At 39.3% G+C, this 26,895-nt stretch overlaps 1 non-coding gene and 1 pseudogene across 1 annotated transcript; both read right to left on the bottom strand.

Moving 5' to 3' along the window:
* Window positions 1-7,620: 7,620 nt before the first annotated feature.
* LOC115849825 (probable G-protein coupled receptor 160) lies at window positions 7,621-8,651 on the bottom strand (annotated as a pseudogene).
* Window positions 8,652-19,300: 10,649 nt separating this feature from the next.
* On the bottom strand, window positions 19,301-19,491 carry LOC115849828 (U2 spliceosomal RNA). The gene has a single exon (XR_004038156.1). It is a non-coding gene; the product is annotated as a U2 spliceosomal RNA (small nuclear RNA).
* Between the last annotated feature and the right edge of the window lie 7,404 nt (window positions 19,492-26,895).

The following is a 26,895-nucleotide window of genomic DNA, read 5'->3' as shown; positions in this document are numbered from 1 at the left end:
AGTTTGAGAAGGATAGGTGTTAGCTCTTCTCTAAATGTTTGATAGAATTTGCCTGTGAAGCCATCTGGTCCTGGCCTTTTGTTTATTGGAAGATTTTTAACCACAATTTCAATTTCAGTGCTTGTGATTTGTCTCTTCGTATTTTCTATTTCTTCCTGATTCAGTCTTGGCAGGTTGTGCATTTCTAAGAATTTGTCCATTTCTTCCACGTTGTCCATTTTATTGGAATAGAGTTGTTTGTAGTAATCTCTCATAATCTTTTGTATTTCTGCAGTGTTCTCCTTTTTCATTTCTAATTCTATTGATTTGAGTCTTCTCCCTTTTTTTCCTGAGGATACTGGCTAATGGTTTATCTGTTTTGTTTGTCTTCTCAAAGAACCAGGTTTTAGTTTTATTGATCTTTGCTATCATTTCCTTCATTTCTTTTTCATTTATTTCTGATCGGATTTTTATGATTTCTTTCCTTCTGCTAACTTTGTCATTTTTTTGTTCTTCTTTCTCTAATTGCTTTCGGTGCAAGTTTAGGTTGTTTATTCGAGATGTTTCCTGTTTCTTAAGGTGGGCTTGTATTGTTATAAAGTTCCCTCTTAGAACTGCTTTGGCTGCATCCCATAGGTATTGGGTCGTCCTGTCTCCATTGTCATTTGTTTCTAGGTATTTTTTAAATTTCCTCTTTGATTTCTTCAGTGATAACTTCGTTATTAAGTAGTGTATTGTCTAGCCTCCATGTGTTTGTATTTTTTACAGATCTGTTCCTGTAATTGATATCTATTCTCATAGCATTGTGGTTGAAATAGGTACTTGATACAATTTCAATCTTCTTAAATTTACCAAGGCTTGATTTGTGACCCAAGATACGATCTATCCTGGAGAATGTTCCATGAGCACTTGAGAAAAATGTGTATTCTGTTGTTTTTGGATGGAATGTCTTATAAACATCAATTAAGTCCATCTTGTTTAATGTATCATTTAAAGCTTGTGTTTCCTTATTTATTTTCATTTTGAATGATCTGTCCATGGGTGAAAGTGGGGTGTTAAAGTCCCCTACTATGAATGTGTTATTGTTGATTGCCCCTTTTATGGCTGTTAGTATTTGCCTTATGTATTGAGGTGCTCCAAAGTTGGGTGCATAAATATTTACAATTGTTATATCTTCTTCTTGGATTGATCCCTTGATCATTATGTAGTGTCCTTCTTTGTCGCTTCTAATACTCTTTATTTTAAAGTTTATTTTATCTGATATGAGAATTGCTACTCCAGCTTTCTTTTGGTTTCCATTTGCATGGAATATCTTTTTCCATCCCCTTACATTCAGTCTGTATGTGTCTCTAGGTTGGAATTGGGTCTCTTGTAGACAGCATATATATGGGTCTTGTTTTTGTATCCATTCAGCCAATCTGTGTGTTTTGGTGGGAGCATTTAGTCCATTTACATTTAAGGTAATTATCGATATGTAGTTTCCTATTCCCATATTCTTAATTGTTTTGGGTTCATTATGGTTGGTCTTTTCCTTCTCTTGTGTTTCTTGCCTAGAGAAGTTCCTTTAGCATTTGTTGTAAAGCTGGATTTGTGGTGCTGAGCTCTCTCAGCTTTTGCTTGTCTGTAAAGGTTTTAATTTCTCCATCAAATCTGAATGAGATCCTTGCTGGGTAGAGTCATCTTGGTTGCAGGTTTTTGTCCTTCATCACTTTAAATATGTCCTGCCCGTCTCTTCTGGCTTTCAGTGTTTCTGCTGAAAGATCAGCGGTTTACCTTATGGGGATTCCCTTGTGTGTTATTTGCTGTTTTTCCCTTGCTGCTTTTAATATGTTTTCTTTGTATTTAATTTTTGACAGTTTGATTAATATGTGTCTTGGTGTATTTCACCTTGGATTTATCCTGTATGAGACTCTTTGTTCTTCCTGGACTTGATTAACTATTTCCTTTCCTATGTTAGGGAAGTTTTCAAGTATAATCTCTTCAAATAATTTCTCAGTCTCTTTCTTTTTCTCTTTTTCTTCTGGAAAACCTATAATTCGTATGTTGGTGCATTTAATGTTGTCCCAGAAGTCTCTGAGACTGTCCTCAGTTCTTTTCATTCTTTTTTCTTTATTCTGCTCTGCAGTAGTTATTTCCACTATTTTATCCTCCAGGTGACTTATCCGTTCTTCTGCCTCAGTTATTCTGCTATTGATCCCATCTAGAGTATTTTTAGTTTTATTTATTGTGTTGTTCATCATTTCTTGTTTCATCTTTAGTTCTTCTAGGTCCTTGTTAAATGTTTCTTGCATTTTGTCTCTTCTATTTCCAAGATTTTGGACCATCTTTACTATCATTATTCTGAGTTTTTTTCAGGTAGACTGCCTATTTCTTCTTCATTTGTTAGGTCTGGTGGGTTTTTATCTTGCTCGTTCAACAGCTGTGTGTTTTTCTGTCCTCTCATTTTGCTTATCTAACTGTGTTTGGGGTCTGCTTTTTGCAGGCTGCAGTTTCGTAGTTCCCAATGTTTTTGCTGTCTGTCCTCAGTGGCTAAAGTTGGTTCAGTGGGTAGTGTAGGCTTCCTGTTGGAGGGGACTAGTTCCTGTGTTCTGGTGGATGAGGCTGAATCTTGTCTTTCTCGTGGGAATGTGACATCTGTTGGTGTGTTTTGGGGTGTCTGTGGACTTATTATGATTTTAGGCAGCCTCTCTGCTAATGGGTGTGGTTGTGTTCCTGTCTTTCTAGTTGTTTGGCATAGGGTGTCCAGCAATGTAGCTTGCTGGTCGTTGAGTGAAGCTGGGTGTTTGTGTTGAGATGGAGATCTCTGGGAGATTTTCGCCATTTGATATTATGTGTAGCTGGGAGGTCTCTTGTTGACCAGTGTCCTGAAGTTGGCTCTCCCACCTCAGATGCACAGCACTGACTCCTGGCTGCAGCACCAAGAGCGTTTCTTCCACACGGCTCAGAATAAAAGTGAGAAAAAGTGGTAAGAAGAATTAGTAGAAGCAGAAAGAAAGGAAGAAAGAAAGAAAGAAAGAAGGAAAGAAAGGAGGGAGGGGGGAGAGAGGGAGGGAGGGAGGATGGAAGGAAGGAGGAAAAAAGAAGATAAAGGAAAATAAAATAAAGTAAGATAAAATAAAGTTATTAAAATAAAAAAATAATTTTTAAGAAAAGAAAATTAAGAAACGAAAACAAAACCACAAAAAACGGATGGATAGAACCCTAGGACAAATGATGGAAGCAAAGCTATATAGACAAAATCTCACACAGAAGCATACACATACACACTCACAAAAAGAGGAAAAGGTGAAAAAATCATAAATCTTGCTCTCAAAGTCCACCTCCTCAATTTTGGATGATTCGTTGTCTACAGGATGGAAAGAAGGAAAGAAAGAAAGAAAGAAAGAAAGAAGATAAAGTAAAATAAAATAAAATAATTAAAATGAAAAATAATTATTAAGAAAAAAGAGTTAAAAATAAAACCAAAGAAAAGCAGACGGATAGAAGCCTAGGACAAATGGTGGAAGCAAAGCTATACAGACAAAATCTCACACAGAAGCATACACATACACACTCACAAAAATAGGAAAATGGGAAAAAATCATAAATCTTGCTCTTAAAGTCCACCTCCTCAATTTGGGATGATTCGTTGTCTATTCATGTATTCCACAGATGCAGGGTACATCAAGTTGATTGTGGAGCTTTAATCCACTGCTTCTGAGGCTGCTGGGAGAGATTTCCCTTTCTCTTCTTTGTTCTCACAGCTCCCGGGGCTCAGCTTTGAATTTGGCCCCGCCTCTGCATGTGGTCAGCGGAGGGCCTCTGTTCTTCACTCAGACAGGACCTGGTTAAAGGAGCAGTTGCTTCGGGGACTCTGGCTCTCTTAGGCCCCGGGGAGGGAGGGGCACGGTGTGCGGGGCGAGCCTGTGCCAGCAGAGGCCAGCGTGACGTTGCACCAGCCTGAGCTGCGCCGTGCGTTCTCCCGGAGAAGTTGTCCCTGGATCCCGGCACCCTGGTGGTCGCGGGCTGCACAGGCTCCCTGGAAGGGGAGTGTGGATAGTTACCTGTGCTCACGCACAGGATTCTTGGTGGCAGCAGCAACAGCCTTAGCATCTTATGCCCGTCTCTGGGGTCCGTGCTTTTAGCCGCAGCTGGTGCCCTTCTCTGGAGCTCCTTTAAACAGCGCTCTTAATCCCCTCTCCCGGCACACCCGGAAACAAAGAGGGAAGAAAAAGTCTCTTGCCTCTTCGGGAGGTCCAGACTTTTCCCCAGACTCCCTGCTGGCTAGCCATGGTGCACTAACCCCCTGCAGGCTGTGTTAACGCCGCCAACCTCAGTCCTCTCCCTGTGATCAGACCGAAGCCCGATCTTCAGCTCCCGGCCCCGCCTGCCCTGGCTGTTGAGCAGACAAGCCTCTCGGGCTGGTGAGTGCCGGTCGGCACCGATCCTCTGTGAGAGAGTCTCTCTGCTTTGCCCTCTGCACCCATGTTGCTGTGCTCTCCTCTGCGGCTCCGAAGCTCTGCTCTCCGGCAACCGCAGTCTCCGCCTGCGAACGGGCTTCCTAGTGTGTGGAAACCTTTCCTCCTTCACAGCTGCCTCCCACTGGTGCAGGTCCCGTCTCCATCCTTTTGTCGCTGTTTATTCCCCTTTCTTTTGCCCTACCCAGGTACGTGGGGAGTCTCCTGCCTTTTCGGAAGTCTGAGGTCTTCTGCCAGCATTCAGTAGGTGCTCTGTAGGAGTTGTTCCACGAGTAGATGTATTTCTGGTGTATCTGCGGGGAGGAAGGTGATCTCCACGTCTTACTCTTCCACCACCTTCCTGGAAGCCTCCACCTACTTTATTCTTAATCAAGATTATTTTAGCTGTCCTTGGGCCTCTGAATTTCCATATAAATTTCAGAATAGATTTATCTATATCTACAAAACATCCTTCCTGGAATTTTGATAGGAATAATATTAAGCCTATAAGTCTGTTTGGAGAGCCTTGACCTCTTTTCTAGTATTACCTTCCAATCCATGAACCCAGTAGGTCTCTCTGTTTAGGTCTTCTTTGGTGTCATTTGTCAATATGTTATGATTGCCATCATGTGGATCCTGCATATGTTTTTTCAAGTGTATAGGAAAGTGTTTCTTTTTTTTTGGAGTGATTTTAAATGGTAATATGTGTTTAATTTTGGTTTTCTTTAATCATTTTTAGCATATAGAAATGCAATTATATTTTAACCTTGATAAAAATGTTTATTTAAGGTCATATTTTAAAGATGGCAGTGAAAACCTGAAAGTGAAATCAAGAAAACTTTCCCATTTACCATTGCAACAAAAACAATAAAATCTCTAGGAATAAACCTACCTAAGGAGACAAAAGACCTGTATGCAGAAAATTATAAGATACTGATGAAAGAAATTAAAGATGATACAAATAGATGGAGAGATACACCATGTTCTTGGATTGGAAGAATCAACATTGTGAAAATGACTCTACTACACAAAGCAATCTACAGATTCAATGCAATCCCTATCAAACTACCACTGGCATTTTTCACAGAACTAGAACAAAAAATTTCACAATTTGTATGGAAACACAAAAGACCCCGAATAGCCAAAGCAATCTTGAGAACGAAAAACGGAGCTGGAGGAATTAGGCTCCCTGACTTCAGACTATACTACAAAGCTATAGTAATCAAGACAGTATGGTACTGGCACAAAAACAGAAAGATAGATCAATGGAACAGGATAGAAAGCCCAGAGATAAACCCACACACATATGGTCACCTTATCTTTGATAAAGGAGGAAGGAATGTACAGTGGAGAAAGGACAGCCTCTTCAATAAGTGGTGCTGGGAAAACTGGACAGGTACATGTGAAAGTATGAGATTAGACCACTCCCTAACACCATACTCAAAAATAAGCTCAAAATGGGTTAAAGACCTAAATGTAAGGCCAGACACTTTCAAACTCTTAGAGGAAAACATAGGCAGAACACTCTATGCCATAAATCACAACAAGATCCTTTTTGACCCACCTCCTTAGAGAAATGAAATAAAAAACAAAAATAAACAAATGGACCTAATGAACCTTCAAAGCTTTTGCACAGCAAAGGAAACCATAAACAAGACCAAAAGACAACTCTCAGAATGGGAGAAAATATTTGCAAATGAAGCAACTGACAAAGGATTTATCTGCAAAATTTACAAGGAGCTCATGCAGCTCATTAACAAAAAATCAAACAGCTCAATCCAAAAATGGGCAGAAGACCTAAATAGACATTTCTCCAAAGAAGATATACAGACTGCCAACAAACACATGAAAGAATGCTCAACATCATTAATCATTAGAGAAATGAAAATCAAAACTACAAGGAGATATCATCTCACACCAGTCAGAGTGGCCATCATCAAAAAATCTAGAAACAATAAATGGTGGAGAGGGTATGGAGAAAAGGAACACTCTTGCACTGCTGGTGGGAATGTGAATTGGTACAGCCACTATGGAGAACAGTATGGAGGTTCCTTAAAAAACTGCAGACAGAACTATCATATGACCCAGCAATCCCACTACCGGACATATACCCTGAGAAAACCATAATTCAAAAAGAATCATGTACCAAAATGTTCATTGCAGCTCTATTTACAATAGCCTGGAGATGGAAACAACCTAAGTGCCCATCATTGGATGAATGGGTAAAGAAGATGTGGCACATATGTACAATGGAATATTACTCAGCCATAAAAAGAAACGAAATTGAGGTATTTGTAATGAGGTGGATGGACCTAGAGTCTGTCATACAGAGTGAAGTAAGTTAGAAAGAGAGAGACAAATACCGTATGCTAACACATATATATGGAATTTAAGAAAAAAAATGTCATGAAGAACCTAGGGTTAAGACAGGAATAAAGACACGAATAAAGACACAGACCTACTAGAGAATGGACTTGAGTATTTGGGGAGCGGGAAGGGTAAACTGTGACATAGAGAGAGAGAGGCATGGACATATATACACTACCAAACGTAAGGTAGATAGCTAGTGGGAAGCAGCCGCATAGCACAGGGAGATCAGCTCGGTGCTTTGTGACCACCTGGAGTGGTGGGATAGGGAGGGTGGGAGGGAGGGAGCTGCAAGAGGGAAGAGATATGGGAACATATGTATATGTATAACTGATTCACTTTGTTATAAAGCAGAAACTAACACACCATTGTAAAGCAATTATACTCCAATAAGGATGTAAAGAAAATAATAATAAATAAACAACAATGGCAGTGAATCTCAGATTTACAGAACAGTTTGCAACCAGCAGTGTGTTTGGTAACAGAAACATCAACATGGCCAAAAGGTTAATTCTTTTCACTTTAGTGTTAATAACAAACTATTATTTGTAATATAAAGTGTTACTGAGCAGGTATAAACACTGGAATTATATTTTTCTGCTTTTAAAATCACTATTTAATAAATAATATAGCCCCTAAAGGTAAATTCTGAAAAGTTTTGAAAATTAGGGGATAGGAAGCTTCAGTTCCATTTTTTCACGTCTCAGTCATCATTCTTTCCTGTTTGTAAAAGTATGATTCTTATTTTAGTTGTAAGTTTTGATTAGTTTTAACATGACAACATATTAACAAATTAATTTTTCCCAGCTTTATTGAAATATGAACAACATCTAATAAATTATTTTGGTGTAGGCTTTTCCGTTTGCTCAATATTATGAACTGTAAGTGGAATGAAGCAGCATTTCCAGTTGATAAGTGGATCTACAGGTAATGCAGTATCTCCCAAATTAAGCTTGTGACAATCAAACCAATAAACTGCAGTATTGAGAAAACTATTGAGAAAATACAACCAGGGAATGTTCATCTCAGTGTAGGCTGGAATGTGTACTTTAAGTAAAAGGATGGTTACTTGAAGTAGTGCAAATGGCAACCGGGTACCAAGAAAACAGATACTAGCTTGGTCAGGAATACTTGTTTAGAGTTCACACTGTAACTAGCAGAATGAAAGGGAAAATATAGGATAGTCTCATTCATAGAGGAAGTTATCCTAATAGCCTGTACCAAGGTAATGACTTCTGACCAAGAGGTTATAAAAGCCACAGATAAAATCATCACCATGCAAAATGACAGACAGTAACTGAACACTGAAGTAGAAAGGACATTGAAAAGAATCAACATTCTGTGCCTTCAGGCTTTGATAGATAGCTGCATCTCCCAAAAGATAAGCAAGGACTGAAATATAAATTCAAATTACTGTGAAGAAATAAAATCATTTTTTGACGATTAAATGGAAGCTTGGCAGTTTTGGAGAGATTCAGGTAATAATTTGTACAAACTCTCAGGAAAACTGTATAATAGAAAAAGCCATAAGTAAAGGAAATAATTTGACTAAATAGGCAGATGTTGTATTTAGTAAACCTAATGCCTAAATGTACAAGACTCCATGAAGTAGGATAGCGTGGAAATGTTTACCAAAAATAAAAGATGAATGCTAGTGAGATGCAAGAGAAAAGAAAATAAAACAAACAAACAAAAAAACCCTGTAAAATTCTGTTATGTGTTTTTTTTTCTTCTCATTCCTAGCTGGAAGATATTTAATAATATGTTCCCAACTATAAACAAGAATAGCAAACAGCTGACATCTAGGGGCTGGTTGGTTTGATTGAAGTGGCAGTGAAAAGAGCAGTCCTCTAAAGAAAAAGTAGTCATGTTTTCTAAATTTCAAAAGGCCTGCTGAAATACATATGATAAAACACTGCTTTATTTTATTTTCCATCCTTTGCTTTCTCCAGTGGGTCTTTCTGATGATGTTTATGTTTTATTTCAGCTTTACTGCCTTCAATTACCTTACTTTTGATTTCATTTTGCTACACCACAATGCCCAGAGAATAAGTTCCAAGTCACTTGCACAAGTGTGGAGGAAGGCAGTGCATACTTTTCCCAGCAGGCCATCTCCACCTGGTTGCATCCCCCTGAATGCAGAGGAATGGCCCTGCAGCCACCTCTGGACACCACCCCAGACATAGCTGCTCTGGCTGGTGCTGGGCTTCTCAGGTGCTGGGGGCCCAACCAGATGTGCCATGAGCTCACTGCCCCAGCACCAGCAGCACTGGACCCCAGGTGGCTGCCCCAGGGAGGGGCAGGAACCCCTCACACCCTCTTGGCTCTGTCCCGTCCACCCTGTGCAGTGCCCTGGAGCAGAGGCAAAGGTGTGGGGCAGGGAGCAGTGCCACTGGGACCACTTACAATCCTGTCCAAGTTCTAGGGGTTCTGAGGGCTCTTGACCAGGAAGTGCAGGCCTAGGCTCCAAGCCACAATTGACTTTTGAGTGCTGATTTTGTATCCACAGACCTGATTTAACTCAATTTTTGTTTTTGCTTTTTGTTTTGGGGGTTTGTGGGTGCTTGGGAGTGTTTTTTTGTTTAGGTTCTTTTTTGTAGTTTTCTTGCTATTTTCTATGTAGACAATGTCATGTGCAGATATGGGCAGTTTTATTTCTTCATTTCCCATCTATATGTTTTTCATTTCTTTTTCTTACCTTACTTATTTTAGGGGCTAGAACTTCCTTTTTTTGAATAAGAGTGGAGAGGTTGGTCATCCTGTCCTTGTTCCCAAACTTAGTGGTAACCATTCAGTCTCTCACTATTAAGTATGAAGTTAGCTGTAGGGTTTTTGTCGACGTTCTTTACCAAGCTTAGGTAATTCATCACTATCCCTAATGTTCTGAAAATTTGTTATCATGAATTGGTGTTGGACTTTGTCAATAATCTTCTCTATTCCTGGATGTAATCATATTATTTTTGTTCTTTAGCCTTTGTGGACTACATTAATTGATTTTTGAATGTTGAAACAACCTTGCAAACCTGGAAAAACTCTCACTTGGTCATGATGTATAATTTTTTTATACAGTGTTAGATTTGGCTTGCTAATATTTTGTTAACAATTTTTGTGCTTATATTCATGACGGATTTGTTACATAATGGCTTTTTTGGTATTGTCTTTGTCTGGTTTTGGTGTCAGGTTAATATTGGCCTCATCAAATGAGTTGGGAAGATTTTCCTCCTTTTAATTTTTGACAGAGGTTGTGTGGATTGGTGTGACTTCTTTAACTGATTCATATAATTTTCTATTTAAATCATCTGGGCCCAGAAATTTTTTTTGGAAGTTTTTTTTAAATTAAAAATTCAAGTTCTTGAATAGTTTTAGTGCTATTCAGATGTCTATTTAATCTTATTTGAGTTTTGATCCTTTTTGGTTTTCGCGGAATTGGTCCTTTTCTTCTAAATTGTTGAGTTTATGAGCATATTCATAATATTCCCATATTATACTTTGTGATAGCTGCAGACTCTGGAACCATATCCTCTGTTTAACTCCTGGCACTGGTGATTTGTGTCATCTCTCTGGTATTTTTGTCAGTCTTGCTAGAGGGTTGTCAATTTCAGTGACAGTTTTGAAAAAATAACAATTTCTTTGATAGTCTCTGTTGTTTTCCTATTTTCAATTTGATTTCCATTCTGGTGTTTATTATTTCCGTTCTTGTGATTTCTTTTGGTTTATTTTTCTCTTTTTTCCTAGTTTCTTGGGATAGAAACGTTTACTTGAGACCTTTTCTCTTTTCTAATATAAGCATTTAGTGCTATAAATTTCCCTGTCATCACTGTTCCAGCGACTTCATTTTTATTCTGTTCCATGTATATTTTATTTCCTTTGTGATCTCCTTCTTGACCCATGGACTATTTATAAATATGTTGTTTCATTTCAATGTGTTCTGAGATTTTTCCTCTTGTCTTTCTATTATTGATTTCCCATTTTGTTCCATTATGGTCAGAGAACACTGTATGAATGATATCATTTCTTTTCAACTTTTTAAGGTTTGTTTCATGGCCCAGGATAAAGGTCTATGTTGGTGACTATTCTGCGGGAACTTGAAAAAAATGTATTCTGCCTGTTATTGACTGGAGTGTTCTATATATGTCAATTAGATCGTGTTTTAGTTGACTGTTTTTTCAGATCTACTATATTACTTTTGATATTCTATTTATCAACAGTTGTTTTATCAGTTGCTCAGAGGACTTTGATTTGTCTAATTCTCCCTTGATGACTCTTCTCTCTTTTCTCCTCTTGGGGAAGCTGTTCAGGTAGACAGCAGGTCTGGATGGTACCAGGGCTGAGGGTCAATTTGCTAGGACAAATTAATTAATACCTACTTAGCTTCAATAGTGTACAAAATACAGCTCCTATACAGCTCTTTCCATTATTTCTTCAAATATTCTTTCTGCCACTTTCTCTCTCTCCTCCTTCTGGGATTTAGCATGCATTGGTGCTAAAGATGGTGCACCATAGTTCTCTTGGTCTCTTTTCATTTTGCTTCATTATTTTCTCCTTCTGATAGTCAGAATGGATGATCTCAAGTGCCTGGCCTTCAAATTTACTGATTCTTCTGTGATTTTAAATCTGCTGTTGAAAACCTCTATTGAATTTTTAAAAATAATTCTTTCACCTCTTTTTACTTTTCTTAATGTGGCCACAAGAACGTTTAAAATTACCTATGTGGCTCCTGTTATATGTTCCTGTGTGTGTGTGGTGTGCATGTTTATTTATTTTTAAGAGCAATTTTAGTTTCACAGCAAAATTAAGAGAAATGTACAGAAATTTCCCAATTACTCTCTGCCTCTACATATGCATAGCTTCCTGCATTATCAACATCCCTCACCAGAGTGGTACATCTGTTACTGTTGGTGAACTCACATTGTCACATCCATCATAAGCACCCAACGTCCATAGTTTATATGAGGATTCACTCGGTACTGTGCATTCTATGGGTTTGGAAGAATGTATAAATGACATGTATCCATCATTATAGAACCATATAGAGTGTTTTCACTGCCCTAAAATTCCTCTGTGCTCCACCTATTCATGCCTCCCCACCTGAAACCCTAGCAGTCACTGATCTTCTTATTGTCTCCATAGTTTTGCCTTTTCCAAAATATCATGAAGCTGGAATCTTACAGGTGTGTAGTTTTTTCAGGTGGGTTTCTTTCACTTAGTAATATGCATTTAAGGTTCCTCATTGTCTTCTCATGGCTTGACAGTTCATTTCTTTTAAGCACTGAATAATATTCCATTGTCTGGATGTACCACAGTTTATGTTTCCATTATACCTACTGAAGGTTGAACTTGAAGGTTGCCTCCAAATTTTGGCAAACATGAATAAAGCTGCTATGAACATACATGTGCATGATTTTTTTGTGGACATAAATTTTTAAATTCTTTGGGTAAATACCAAGGGGTGTGATTCCTGGATAATATGTTAGAGTGTGTTTAGTTTCATAAGAGATTGCCAAACTCTCTTCAAAAGTTGGCTATACCATTTGTATTTCCACCAGCAATGAATGAGAGGTCCCATTGCTGTACATTCTCACCAGCATTTGTTCTTGTCAGTATTCCAGATTTTGTCCATTCTAATAGGTGTGTAGTGGTATTTCATTGTTTTAATTGGAATTTTCCTGATAACATATGATGTGGAGCATCTCTTCCTACCTTTATTTTCCATCTGCATATCTTCTGAGGTGAGATGTCTGTGAAGGTCTTTGGCCCATTTTTTTGAGTTTTTTGGGTTTTTATTGTTGGGTTTTAAGTGTTTGTATATTTTGGATAACAGTCCTTTATCAGATATGCTTTTGTAAATATATTCTTTCAGTCCATGGTTTGTGTTATCATTCTCCTGATAGTGTCTATTGCAGAGAAGATATTTTACATTTTAATTAGGTCCAACTTATCAATTTTTTTTAATGGATTGTGCCTTTGCTGTTGTATCTAAAAAGTCACCGCCATATCCAAAGTCTTCTAAACTTTTTTTCTTACGTTATCTTCTGTGAGTTTTACAGTTTTACATTTAGGCCTACAATCTATTTTAGTTAATTTCTGTGATGTAGTGAATTTTTCATTTGTTATCTGACATTCCAGCTCCAGAATTTTATTGGTTCCTTTTCACAGTTTCAATCTATTTATTATAATTTTCTATTTTGTGAGACATTGTTCTTCTGATTTCCTTTAATTCTTTATTTATAGTTTCCTTTATCTTTTTGAGCATATTTAAAGAAGGTATTTAAATGTCTTTTCTAGTAATTCCAATATCTGTTCTTCCTCAGGGACCGTTTCCACTAATTATTTATTTTGTAAATGGTACTGTGGACAAAGAATGTCACTTGCCATATCAGTAAGCAAAGGGTGTTGCAGCCATCAAGCCATCAGCCACTGCAGATGAACCCCACCCTGAAGGTGTACCCTGAGGGAATTCAGGATGGAGAAAACAGGATACTGCCCCTAGACAGTTAAGGTGTACATCAAAGGAATGATTTCAATGAGCCCCAACTCTTGCATCTTCCCATACATAGAAAAGTGCCTAATTCATTAACTTGAGATGTCTAGTTTTTCCTTCCAACTACCTAGTGGTTTTTGGCAGAAACTCCTATATATCCCGGCTCCTTCCTTACCTTGCTGGAGTAGTCTCTGATTGCTGAGAGGCTGTCTCCCAGGCTTAAGTCCTCATTATGTCTGCCTAATAAAACATATTTCTCAACTGTTAGCTTGTGCAATTTTTTTCAGTTGACAGTACATAGGTTCTTATCTCTTCTCATGCTTTGAAATTTTTGTTGAAAACTATATTTGGAATGTTATAAAGAGGCAACTCTGGAAATGAGATTCTCCTCCCTTTCTTGAGTTTATTGTTGTTTGTATTTTTAGGGACTTTTAAAAATTATTTTTGAGAGACTCTCTCCTTTGCCATATGTGGTCATTGATGACTCTATCTCATTACCTTTGTTCATTAGCTTTTATTAGTTCATTTATTTGTTCATTAGCTTTTATTTCATTAGCCAGCGTTTTCACAGAGAACCCTTTAAGTGTCTGGATATAAAAAAAACAACTCAGTCTTTTCAGGTAGCCTATGTGTGTGCATTTGGGCACAACTTCAACACATCTAGGCAGATTACAGCTATGCGTTGTAATCTTCATTTCTTGTTTATACACACACACACACACACACACACACACACTGCACATACGTAAAAAGAGAGAGAGAGAGAAGAATTTAGTATAAGGAATTGAAGCATATAACTTGTAAGACAGAACAGCAGGCTTAAAATTCAGGTGAAAGATGATTTTACAGTCTTGAGTCTGAAATCTGCAGGAAAGGCCATCAGGTAGGAAACTCAGGCAGGATTTCTATGTAGCAGACTTGAGGAAGAAAAAAAGCTTGTTCAGGAAACCTTAGACTTTGCCCTTAGAGCTTCGCCTTGGCTGATGCCCACCCAAATAATGAAGAGTAATCTGCTTTACTCCAAGTCTACTAACTGTAAATATTAATCACATCTAAAAATATCTTCACAGCAACATCCAGACTGGTGTTTGGCCAAACAACTGGGTACCATAGCCAGGCATGTTGACAAAAAATATTAACTATCACAATTTCCATGTAAATGTTTTTGAGGAACACTGTCCCCAAAGTCACTTCTCTGACATGAGAGAGATCTGAATTAGATGAAAAAAAGGTAAGTCCTTTGCAATAGACCTTCAGGGAGCCACCAGACATTTCCAAATGGACAATCACAATTCTTTGAGGGCAAGGATCTGCTGCTCTCACCAGCACCAGGAAACCACACTGGGAACATGGGTTGACATCAAACCCGGGAGGTGGGGTGGGACAAAGGTAAGTTAAAATGTCACAATGCACTCCTACCAGGTTTTAGTCACCTTTTTCTTGTTTAAGCATTTGATTGGTTGCTATAAACCTTTGATTATTTTCCAGACATCTGAAAAGTTGATTTTGACGTTGATTTTACCAGTGCTTTTGTAGAGGGATGGTCCTTTGGAACTCCCTACGCTGACATTTTTGTTGCTGTCACTACTATCAAGATGCATTTTAAGGAAAATTTAAGAAAAAAAGAACGTGTTTAAAAGAAGAAAGCTTATCCCCCATAGAATGCAGTGTATTTTTCACCATTAGTCGACCACAGTCTGGAAACTTTTACAGTAGTGGACCTACTCATAACCATAGTACTGACTAGAATTAATATGATTTGTTGAGCATTTTACTCTGTGCAACTGATGCCCAAATTGCCTCACATGTGTGATCTCCTTGGATCCACACAGACAGTGTAGCAATATGTTCCATTTAACCTAAGAACAGAAGAGGCAGATCATATAGTAACATTCCCTATTTTATTGAATAAGAAACTGAGGATTAGCCACTGACACAATATCAAAAGGAGAAAATCTAGCAAAATTAGGTTTGTCACTCAATTTGGGACAAGTCAACTTCTTGACCCTTCAGTTTCTTCATTGTAAAATGGGAACAAGAATATCTACATTCTAGGAAAGTTCTGAAGGTATAGTGGTATAACATATGTTCAATTGCTAGCAGACATGTGCTCAACTAATGTTTAGACTAATATTTAAACTAACAATGATAATGAGGATTAGGGCTGCTATGTTCTCAGCCTCCACTATGAAAGTCCAGCACTAAATAGCTAATTTCATTAAATAGACTGCCAACTTGCACTGACTGTACAGGAGAAATAACAAGTCATTTCATGTTGTCATTTATCAGAATATTGCAATATGGACCTAACCTCAAAGGAAATTTATGTTTGGAAATTAATATTCAGGCATTGAGATGTAACACAAGGCCCAAAGAGTTGCAATACTGTTGCTTAATTTGGTTTACAAATTAAGTTTGGTTTACAAACTGATTCTCAGTTTACAATTTACTGTAAAAAGGCATCATAAGAAATCATTGGAGAAAATCTGAAAACCAAAAGCAAATACTTTGAAAAGACTGACAAACCTCTATCCAGGCTAGCTAAGAAAAAAAAGAGGATGTAAGTTGCTAATATAAGAAATGAAAGAGAAGAGATCACTACAGATCCCATAGGCACTGAAAGGGTAACAGTATATAATGAACAACTCTATGCCCACAAACTTGATAACCCTGACCAATTCCTAAAAAGACACAATTATCCAATACTCCCACAGGAAGAAATACACAATCTGAATAGGCTTCTGTTTATTAAAGGAGTTGAATTAATGATTAATACCTTCCAAAGCAGAAAACCACAGGCCAAGATGGGTTGGCCATTGAATTCTAACAAATATTTGAAGAAGGAATTATACCAGTTCTGTAAAAGCTACTCCAAGAGATAGAACAAGGTAGAATACTTCCTAACTCATTCTATGAGGCCAGCCTTTTCCTAGTACCAAGCCCAGGCAAAAACATTATAAGAAAAATACACATCAATATCTTTCATTAACACAAATGCAAAATCCTCAATAAAATAATAGTAAATCAAATACTATAATTTATAAGAACAGTGCATATATCATGAACATGTGAGATTTTGAATTTACCAAGAGAAAAGTGACTCATTCCCTACAAGAGAAACTCCATAAGACTGGGTTTCTCAGTAGAAACCTTGTAGGTCAGGAGAGAGAATGATGTGTTCAAAATGCTGAAAGAAAAAAAAAGCCTACCAAGAATACTTTACTCAGCAAAGCTGTCCTTTGCATATAAAGGAGAGATAAAACTTTGCCAGCCAAACAAAAAATGAGGTAATTAATCACCACTAAACCTGCCTTTACAAGAAATCCTAAAGGGAGTCTTCAAGCTGAACCAAAATGATGCTAATTAGTAACATGTAAACCTGTAAAAGTATAAAACTCACTGGTAAATGTAAGCCTATAATCAAACTCAAAATACTCCAAAACTGTAATGGCAGTGTGTAAATCACATTTAACTTGAGTGTAAAGGTTAAAAGACACACACACAGAAATAAATTAAAAATAACTTTAGCTAAATAATTTGATAATGGATACACTAAGTAAAACAATATAAATCATGACATCAAAAACATAAACGTGATGGTAAAGTAAAAGTATAGAGTTTTTGTATGCAATCAACATTAAATTGTTATTGCCACACAGCTCACAGTGCCATGTTGGCAGGGGTGTGTGGAATGACTCTGTTTCAGAAAAGAGAAGACAAGATGGTGGAGTAGAAGATCTTGAGTTCACCTCCTCCCACGAGAACATCAAAATCACAACAAACTGCTGAACAATCAAAACTAAAGAAGACTGGAACCTACTGAAGACAAAGAAGAAATCACAGTGAGATGGTAGGAGGGGTGTACTCACAATATAATCAAATTTCATACCCCCTGGTGGGTGACCCAGAAACTGGAGAATAATTATATCACAGAAATTCTCCCATGGGAGTGTGAGTTCTGAACCCCATGTCATGCTCCCCAGGCTGGGGGTCTGGCTACAGGATGAGGAGCCCTAAGAGCATTTGACTTTGAAGGCCACCAGGTCTTGTTTGCAGGAGCTCCAGAAGAGTGGGGGAAACAGAGACTCCAATATTGGAGGATGAACGCAAGGTCTCATTTGCACCGGGACCCAGGGCAAAAGCAGTGACTTTGCAGGAGCCTGGGCCAGACCTACATGCTGGTCTTGAATTTATTCAGGTATGCAAGACTGGTTCAAAATTTGAAAATCAATTGATGTAATCTATCCTATCAACAGTCTGAAGAAGATAATTGCATGAATATATATGAATATATATATATATATGCAGAAATTGGATTGAACAAAATCCAATGCCCATTCAGCAAAGTAGGAACATGGGAACTTCCTCAATTTGACAAGTTCATATACAAAAACCTACCGTTAATGTCACATTCAGCAAGATGGTGGAATACCATCCTTTCTACCATCCTCTTCCCACAGAGGTACAGATTTTCATAATCTCCCCAGCATAAGAGTACCTTTGTGGAAGTCCTGGAGTCCAGAGAAGTTCCAGCACACCAATTGAGCAAAAAAAATCCAAGAATAGACACACTGAAGAGGGTAAGAAGCACAGTTTCACCTGACCCACATCACCCCTCCCCCAAGGCAGCACAGCTCAGTGCCAAGAGAGATCCCCTCAACACAATTTCTCTCACAACGGAGAGTGAAAACATAGTGAACTCATGGCTTCCCCAGCAAGAAGTCCACTTCTTTTTGCCCCACCCAGAATACTGAGGTAGGTGGAAGAGTTTGGGTGCAGGGAAAAGAAGTGGGGACTCACAACAACCAGGGCTCAGAATTCAATAATGGGCCATAGATCCTATTGTCAGCTTCACAGACTGCAACAGGAGGCACACCCATGAGTCACTTGGTGTGCCTCACCTTCAGAACACTCTCTCCCCCAACTGGCCCACAGGAATTCCCAAAACACAGCTCTATTCAGCCTCCTCTGTGGCTGGCTCCCATTGCTTGACCCCACAGATGGCAAGTGTGATCCTCTGCAGACAGCTTGAGAAAACATGCCAATGGCCATCTCAACTCTGCAGAATTGGGAGAAGGCACACAAACTTGAGCATTTCAGGGAACTGCACTATGGTAAACAAACAGGAGGCTCTCAGCACCTTGCCTGGTATTGTGGGATCAAGAGAGACATAAAATCTTAGGAATTCCCTCCTCCTAAGAGGGAACAAGGAGTGCAGAGTTGGTGTATCCATAGAAATGGTCTGCAAGTGCCTCAAAATCCATAGCTGGGCTGACTGGTGAAGGTGTTCCTCTCCTATAGCCAGTCAGTAAGAACTGTAGGAGGTGTCTACATCTTCAAATGTGAAAACAGCAACACAGAATTTCAATGTTAATGGAAAATCAAGAAAGCATGATACTATTGAAGGAACATAATAATATTCCAATAACTGACCACAAAGAAATGAAGAGCTATGAATTGTCTGACAAAAATTCAAAATAGTTGTTTTAAGGAAGCTGGTGAGCTACAAGAGAACACAGATAACTCAGCAAAATCAGGAAAACCATACATGAACAAAATTAGAATTTCAATAAAGAAATAGAAATAATGAAAAAGAACCAAAGAGAAATTCTAGAGCTGAAGAAAGCATCGAATAAAGAAAAATTCCATAGAGAACACCAAAAACAGACTTCATCATGCAGAAGAAAAATCTGTGAACTCAAAGACAGGTCATTTGAAATTATCATGTCAGAGAACAACAAAGAGTGAAAGGATCAAAGATAGCCTACAGGATTCATCAGACACCATGAGGGAACTAATATACAGATTATGAGAGTCCCAGAAGAAGAGAGCAAGAAAGAGATGTAAAGCTTACTTAAAGAAATAATGGCTGAAAACATTCCAAATCTTGAAAGAGCTATTTATGGATATCCAGGAACATGAAGGTCAAAGGTGCCCAAAGAGGATCAACCCAAATTGAATTTCACCAAGACACATTACAATCAAACTGTAAATAATCAAAGACAAAGAGAATTTTTTTTTTTTTGGTCCCCGTGAGGGGAAGTGCACCATTCCTGGAGATACTGCAATACCAGGTCGATGCGTGAAGCGGACAGAGCAAGCTCCTATTCCGACTCCCAGCTCCAAAAATCCATTTAATATATTGTCCTCGGATAGAGGACGTATCAGATATTAAACTGATAAGAACAGATACTACACTTGATCTTAGCCAAAAGGCCGAGAAGCAATGACAAAGAGAATTTTGAATTCACCAAGAGAAAAGTGATTCATTCCATACAAGAGAAACTCCATAAGATTCTAGATTTCTCAGTAGAAACCTTGCAGTTCAGGAGAGAGTGAGATGATATGTTCAAAATGCTGAAAGAAAAATAAAAAAAGCCTACCAAGAATACTTTATCCAGTAAAGCTGTCTTTTGGAAATAAAGAAGAGATAAAACTGCCAGCCAAACAAAAAGTGAGGTAATTAATCATGACTAAACCTGACTTTACAAGAAATGCTACAGGAAGTTCTTCAAGCTGAACCAAAATGATGCTAATTAGTAACATGTAAACCTATAAAAGTATAAAACTAAAAGTATAAAACTCACTGGTAAATGTAAGTATATAGTCAAACTCAAAATACTACAAAACTTTAATGGTGGTGTGTAAATCACATTTAACTAGAGTGTAAAGGTTAAAAAAACAAAAGAATTAAAAATAACTATGCCGGGAGGACCTTCAAGATGGTGGAAGGGGGCTTCCCTGGTGGCGCACGGGTTGAGAGTCTGCCTGTAGGGGACACGGGTTCGTGCTCCGGTCCGGGAAGATCCCACATGCTGCGGAGCGGCTAGGTCTGTGAGCCATGGCTGCTGAGCCTGCGCGTCCGGAGTCTGTGATCTGCAACGGGAGAGGCCAAAACAGTGAGAGGCCCGTGTACTGTAAAAAAAAAAAAGATGGTGGAGGAGTAAGACGTGGAGATCACCTTCCTCCCCACAGATACATCAAAAATACATCTACATGTGGAACAACTCCTACAGAACACCTCCTGAACACTGTCAGAAGATCTCAGACTTCCCAAAAGGCAAGAAACTCACCCCCACTGTACCTGGGTAGGGCAAAAGAAAAAAGAAAACACAGAGACAAAAGAATGCGGACTGGACCTGCCCCTCTGGGAAGGAGCTGTGATGGAGGAAAAGTTTCCACAAACTAGGAAGCCCCTTCACTGGCAGAGACAGGGGGATGGGCGGGGGGGAAGCTTCGGAGCCACAGAGGAGAGCGCAGCAACAGGGGTGCAGAGGGCAAAGTGGAGAGATTCCTGCACAGAGGATCAGTGCCGAACAGCACTCACCAGCCTGAGAAGCTTGTCTGCTCAGCCACTGGGGTGGGTGGGGGCTGGGAGCTGAGGCTTGGGCTTCGGAGGTCAAATCCCAGGGAAAGGACTGGAGTTGGCTGTGTGAACACAGCCTGGAGGGGGCTAGTGCACCACAGCCAACTGGGAGGGAGTTCAGGAAAAAGTTTGGAACTGCCTAACAGTTAAGAGACCATTGTTTCGGGGTGCATGAGGAGAGGAGATTAAGAACACCATGTAAATGAGCTTCAGAGATGGGCTTGAGCCACGGCTATCAGCATGGACACCAGAGACGGGCATGAAGTGCTAAGGCTGCTGCTACAGCCACCAAGAATCCTGTGTGCAATCATAGGTCACTATCCACACCTCCCTCCCTGGAGCCTCTGCAACCCACCACTGCCAGGGTCCCATGATCCATGGACAACTTCTCCGGGAGAACACTCGGCCTGCCTCAGGCTGTTGCAATGGCACACTGGCCTCTGCCCTCACAGGCTCACTCCACATTCCGTACCCCTCCCTCCCCGCAGCCTGAGTGAGCCAGAGCCCACTAATCAGCCGCTTCTTTAGGGTTAGGCAGTCTACTTGAAAAAGAATTCAGAGTAATGATAGTAAAAATGATCCAAAATCTTGGATTTTTCTTTGTATTTAATTTTTGATAGTTTAATTAATATGTGTCTTAGTGTGTTTCTCCCTGAATTTTTCCTGTAGGAATGGGACTCTCTGTGCTTCCTGGACTTGGTTGACTGTTTCCTTTCCCATGTTAGGGAAGTTTTCAACTATAATCTCTTCAAATATTTTTCAGTACCTTTCCTTTTCTCTTCTTCTTCTGGGACCCCTATAGTTCGAATGTTGGTGTGTTTAATGTTGTCCCAGAGGTCTCTGAGACTGTCCTCAATTCTTTTCATTCTTATTTCTTTATTCTGCTCTGCAGTAGTTATTTCCACCATTGTATCTTCCATGTCACTTATTTGTTCTTCTGCCTCAGTTATTCTCCTATTGATTCCTTCTAGTGTATTTTCCATTTCAGTTTTGTGTTCTCCATCACTGATTGTTTGTTCTTTAGTTCTTCTAGGTCTTTGTTAAATATTTCTTGTATCTTCTCAATCTGTGCCTCCATTCTATTTTCGAGGTCTTGGTTCATCTTTATTATGATTACTCTGAATTCTTTTTCAGGTAGATTGCCTATTTCCTCTTCATTTATTTGGTCTTGTGGGGTTTTACCTTGCTCCTTCTTCTGTAATCTATTTCTCTGTCATCTCATTTTGTCTAACCTACTGTTAAGGTCTCCTTTCCTTAGGCTTCAGTGTCTGTAGTTTCTCTTGCTTTTGTTGTCTGCTCCCAGTCAGTGAGGTTGGTCCAAGGGCTTGTGTAGGCTTCCTAGTGGGAGGGACTGGTGCCTGTGCTTGGGGGTGTGGAGCTGAGTGTTTTCCCTATGAAAGGCAGGGCCACATCAGGTGGTGTGTTTTGGGGTGTCTGTGATCTTAGTATGACTTTAGGTAGCCTGTCTGATGATGGGTGAGGCTGTGTTCCTGTCTTGCTGGTTGCTTGGTGTGAGGTGTCCAGCACTGGAGCCTGCAGGCTGTTGTGTGGGGCTGCATCTTGGTGTTGATATGGATACCTCCGGAAGTATGCACACTGATTAATATTCCCTGGGCCCAGGTATTCTCTGGCGGTCCAGTGTCCTGGACTTGGCACTTCCACCCCAGAGGCCCAGGCCTGACCCCTGGATGGGGAACCAAGTGCCCACAAGCTGCCCAATGATAAAAGAAAGAACAGAAAAGAAACCCAAGGCAAAGAGCAAAAACAACAGCAAACAGCAGCAACAACACAACACACACACACAGAATAAAATAAAATAAATTTAAAAAAACAAGAGAACAAACAAAAGAATTCAAACATGAGAACAGTCAATAAGGCCTTAACGAACAAAACTTAAAAAATGAAAAATAAAACAAAAACAGACAGCAAACAAAAAACAAGAAAAGTGAAGAAAACAAAATATACACATATAAACAATCAAAAAAACTAAAGAAAAAATAAAATGAAAAAACAAAGAACAAAACAAGGAAACAAGTAAAGTAAAAATAGAATATATATATATATATTTAAAAAATAAAAATAAATGATAAAAAATAATAAAAGGAACAACACCAACAACTGAACAAAATGAAACAAACAAAACTGAATAATAGAATTAAGAATATTTTTCTGGGCCCTCCTCTGTCAGTGTCATTGCTCCCTCAGTGAGCCACAGCCAATCCCTACCTTCCCAGGAGGACCTCCAATAACCTAGGTAGGTCCCTGGACCTGCTGTGGGCACTGTGGGGCCAGCTCAGACTCTGACCTGGCTTGACTCCCACATGTATGTTACCTAAAACTCCAGTGCTATGAAGGCTAGATCGGTCTCAACTGTGGGAACACTCATTGTCTATTCAGGTATTCCACAGAGGCTGGATTTACCAAGTCAATCTTGGGGATTTAATCCATGGCTTGTGCAGCTGCATGGAAAGACTTCCATTCCTCTTCCTTAGTCGCATGGCCCCTGGGGCTCAATTCTCGTTTTGGCCTCACCTCTGCATGTGTGCCACCCTCAGGAATCTGTTCCTTGCCCAGGTGTGAGTGGGTGAAAGCAGTGGCTGCTTGGGGCACACTTACTCAGGCCAGGGAGGGGTATGGCGGACACAATTGGGGTGTTCATGAGTTGCCTGCAGCAGCGGGGACCAGCAGGCAGTTGCAACAGTCTGGGGCATGCTCACTCTGGTGGGAGTGCCTGGCAGTGCCTGCAGAGGTAGGAGCTGGCATGTGGGGGCAGTGGTGGCCCTGCCCCCCTCACACCTCTCAACAATGGTGCCCCACTTTCCAGGCAGTGCATGCTTCCTCTAGGGGCATTCCCAGCTGCGCATCCCCTCACTCCTGTCCCCACTGCTATATCCGTGCAGCTTACAGCACTCCTCTGCCCAGATCCATTCTCCCAACCCCACGCTTTAGCACTCAGCCCAGCCAGCATCAGCAGACTCTCATCCCAGGCAGGGGAGCCCAGGGCTGATGCCCAAGGAGGCTTTGGGATGGGCAGCACTCAGGCCTCTGGAGCCCACATGGGCAGAGGAGACCCTGGCCCGAGGGATGGGTGTGCCTGCTCAGATAGGAGCCCTTCCCAATGCCCATGGAGGCTGAAGAAGCCGGCAGGTGGTGAAAGGGGTTATAATGGTAGTTCTGCCCCTTGTACGCCACTCAAAAATGACACCTTGCTTTTATGGTGTCCCAGGTTTTTTCTGCAGACTTTCCTGGTTGTGCAGCTCCTTACTCTTGTCCCTTCAGGCTATCTTTTCACACCCAACAGCTGTCCCCTCCCTGGGTCCGTGCTCCAAACCCCAATTTCCTGCACCCAGCCTCCCTTTGCAACAGGTGACTCACGACTCAAGCTGGAATGTGCAGAGCTGCAGTGTAGACCATGCAGTTCTTAATTTTTCCTGCCTTCTACAGACTGTCCACTGCATTCTCCTTTGATCCCCTGAAGGTCCTTTTCTGTCCCAGCTGATTTCCCCACCATGAGAGAGTTTTTCTGAATATGAGGACCTCCCCTCACCTTCAGCTTCCCACCAGGGTTGCTGGTCCCTCTTTTGATTCCTCTTTTCTTTTTTTCTTCTTTCTTTCATCCTAGACAGTTGTGAGGGGATGTTTCTTGTCCTCTTAGGTGTCCAAAGTCTTCCGCTAATGTTCAGCAGGTGCTCTATGAGAACTGTTACGTTTGTAGTTGTATCCTTGATATACTTGTGAAGAGCGACGAATTCCACATCCTCCTATTCCACCATCTTGACTCCTCCCCTCTCTTGTTTCTTGATGTAGGCATTTATCAGTATAAATTCCCCTTTTATAACAGCTTTTGTAGAAACACATGGGTTTTGATGTGCTTCAATTTTAGTTTCAAGATATTTCTTGATCTCGCTTTTAATTTCTTCTTTGACCCATCAATTGCTGCTGAGCATGTTGTTGTTTTTGTTGTTGTTTTTAACATCTTTATTGGAGTATAATTGCTTTACAGTATTGTGTTTGTGCTGTATAACAAAGTGAATCAGCTATACATATACATATATCCCCATATCCCCTCCCTCTTGCATCTCCCTCCCACCCTCCCTATCCCACCCCTCTAGGTGGTCACAAAGCAACAAGCTGATCTCCCTGCGCTATGCAGCTGCTTCCCACTAGCTATCTATTTTACATTTGGTAGTGTATATATGTCCACTGAGCATGTTGTTTAATTCCCAACTATCTGTTAATTTTCCAGCTTTCCTCCTGCTATTGATTTCTAATTTCATACCATTGTAGTCAGAAAATATACTAGCTATAATTTCAATCTTTTTTAAAATTTGGTAAGACTTGTCTTCTGACATATTATATAATTTATCCTGGAGAATGTTCTGTGTGTGCTTAAGAATATTCTGCTGCTCTTGGATGGAATATTCTGTACATGTCTGTTAGTTCCATTTATTCTATAGTATGGTTCAAATCCAATGTTTCCTTATTTATTTTCTGTACAGATGTCCTATCTGTTGTTGAAAGTGGGGCATTGATGTCTCCTACTATTATTGTATTGCTGTCTATTTCTCTTTTCAGAACTGTTAGTATTTGCTTAATATATGTAGATTCATATATATTTACAATTGTTATATCTTCTTTCTTATTTATTTTATTTTATTTTTTATTGGAGTATAGTTGCTTTACAATGTTGTGTTAATTTCTACTGTACAGCAAAGTGAATCAGTTATACGTATACAAATATCCACTCTTTTTAAGATTTCCTTCCTATTTAGGTCACCACAGATCATTGAGTAGAGTTCCTTGTGCTATACAGTAGGTTCTCATTAGTTATCTATTTTATACATAGTAGCGTATATATGTCAATCCCAATCTCCCAATTTGTCCCACCCTCCCTTCCCCCCTTGGTAACCATAAGTTTGTTCTCTACATCTGTGACTCTATTTCTGCATTGCAAATAAGTTCATCTGCACTATTTTTCTAGATTCCACATATAAGCTATATTATACAATATTTGTTTTTCTCTTTCTTAATTACTTCATTCTGTATGACAATCTCTAGGTCCATCCACATCTCTGCAAATGGCACTATTTCATTCCTTTTTATGTCTGAGTAATATTCCCTTGTATATATGTACCACATTTTCTTTACCCATTCCTCTGTCAATGGACATTTAGGTTGCTTCCATGTCCTGGCTATTGTAAATAGTGCTGCAATGAACATCAGGGTTCATGCATCCTTTACAATCGTTATATCTTCTTGACCCCTTTATCATTACATAATTACCATATTTGCCTTCTGTTACTATTTTTTGCTTAAAGACTATTTTTTCTGATATACATATAGCTACCCCTCCTCTCTTTTGGTTTCCACTTGCATGGAATATCTTTTGTCATCTCTTTACTTTGAGCCTATGTGTGTCCTTAAAGTTGAAGTGAGTCTCCATAGGCATCATATAGTTGGGTCCTATTTTTTCATCCATACAACCACACTTTGCCATTTTATTAGAGAATTCAATCCATTTACATTTAGAGTAATTCTTAATAGGTAAACGATAGGTAAAGACTGACTAATGCCATCTTATTAATTGTTTTCTGGCTGTTTTGTAGCTTGATTGTTCTTTTCTTCCTTTCTTGCTGTCTACCATTGAGGATTGATAATTTTCCAAAGTGATATTGTTTGATTCCCCTCTTTCTATCTTTTTTGTAACTGCTTTGCAGTTAACAAGGAGGCTTACATAAATCTTCTTATATATATAACATTCTATTTTACACTGATAACAATTTAACTTTGATTGCATGCAAAAACTATATACTTTAATCCCCTTTCCTTTTATACTTTTTATGTCACTATTTTAATCTTTTTTTATTGTGTATCCATTAACAAATTGTTGAAGCTATAGCTATTTTGGGTACTTTTGTTTTTTAACCTTTATGCTAGAGTTAACTAGTTAACACATCACCATATTACAGTATCAAGCTGTTTCGAGTCTAATTATATGTTCACTTTTGCCAATGTGTTGCTTATTTTCTTATGTTTTCATGTTAGTAATTAGCATTCTTTTGTTTCAACTTCAAGAATTCCTTTCAGCATTTCTTGTAAGGCAGCTTTAGTGGTGATGAAATCCCTCAGCTTTTGCCCGGGAAACTCTTTATCTCTCTTTCAGTTTTGAAGGACAACTTTGCTGGCTAAAGTATTCTTGGTTGGCAGTTTCTTTTAGCACTTTGAGTATATCATCCCACTCTCTCCTAACCTGTAAGTTCATTGCT

The sequence above is a fragment of the Globicephala melas genome, chromosome X (assembly GCF_963455315.2).
Source record: "Globicephala melas chromosome X, mGloMel1.2, whole genome shotgun sequence".
Taxonomy (NCBI): domain Eukaryota; kingdom Metazoa; phylum Chordata; class Mammalia; order Artiodactyla; family Delphinidae; genus Globicephala; species Globicephala melas.
The sequence above is the reverse complement of the archived record's forward strand: the minus strand, read 5'-3'. Positions and strand labels throughout refer to the sequence as shown.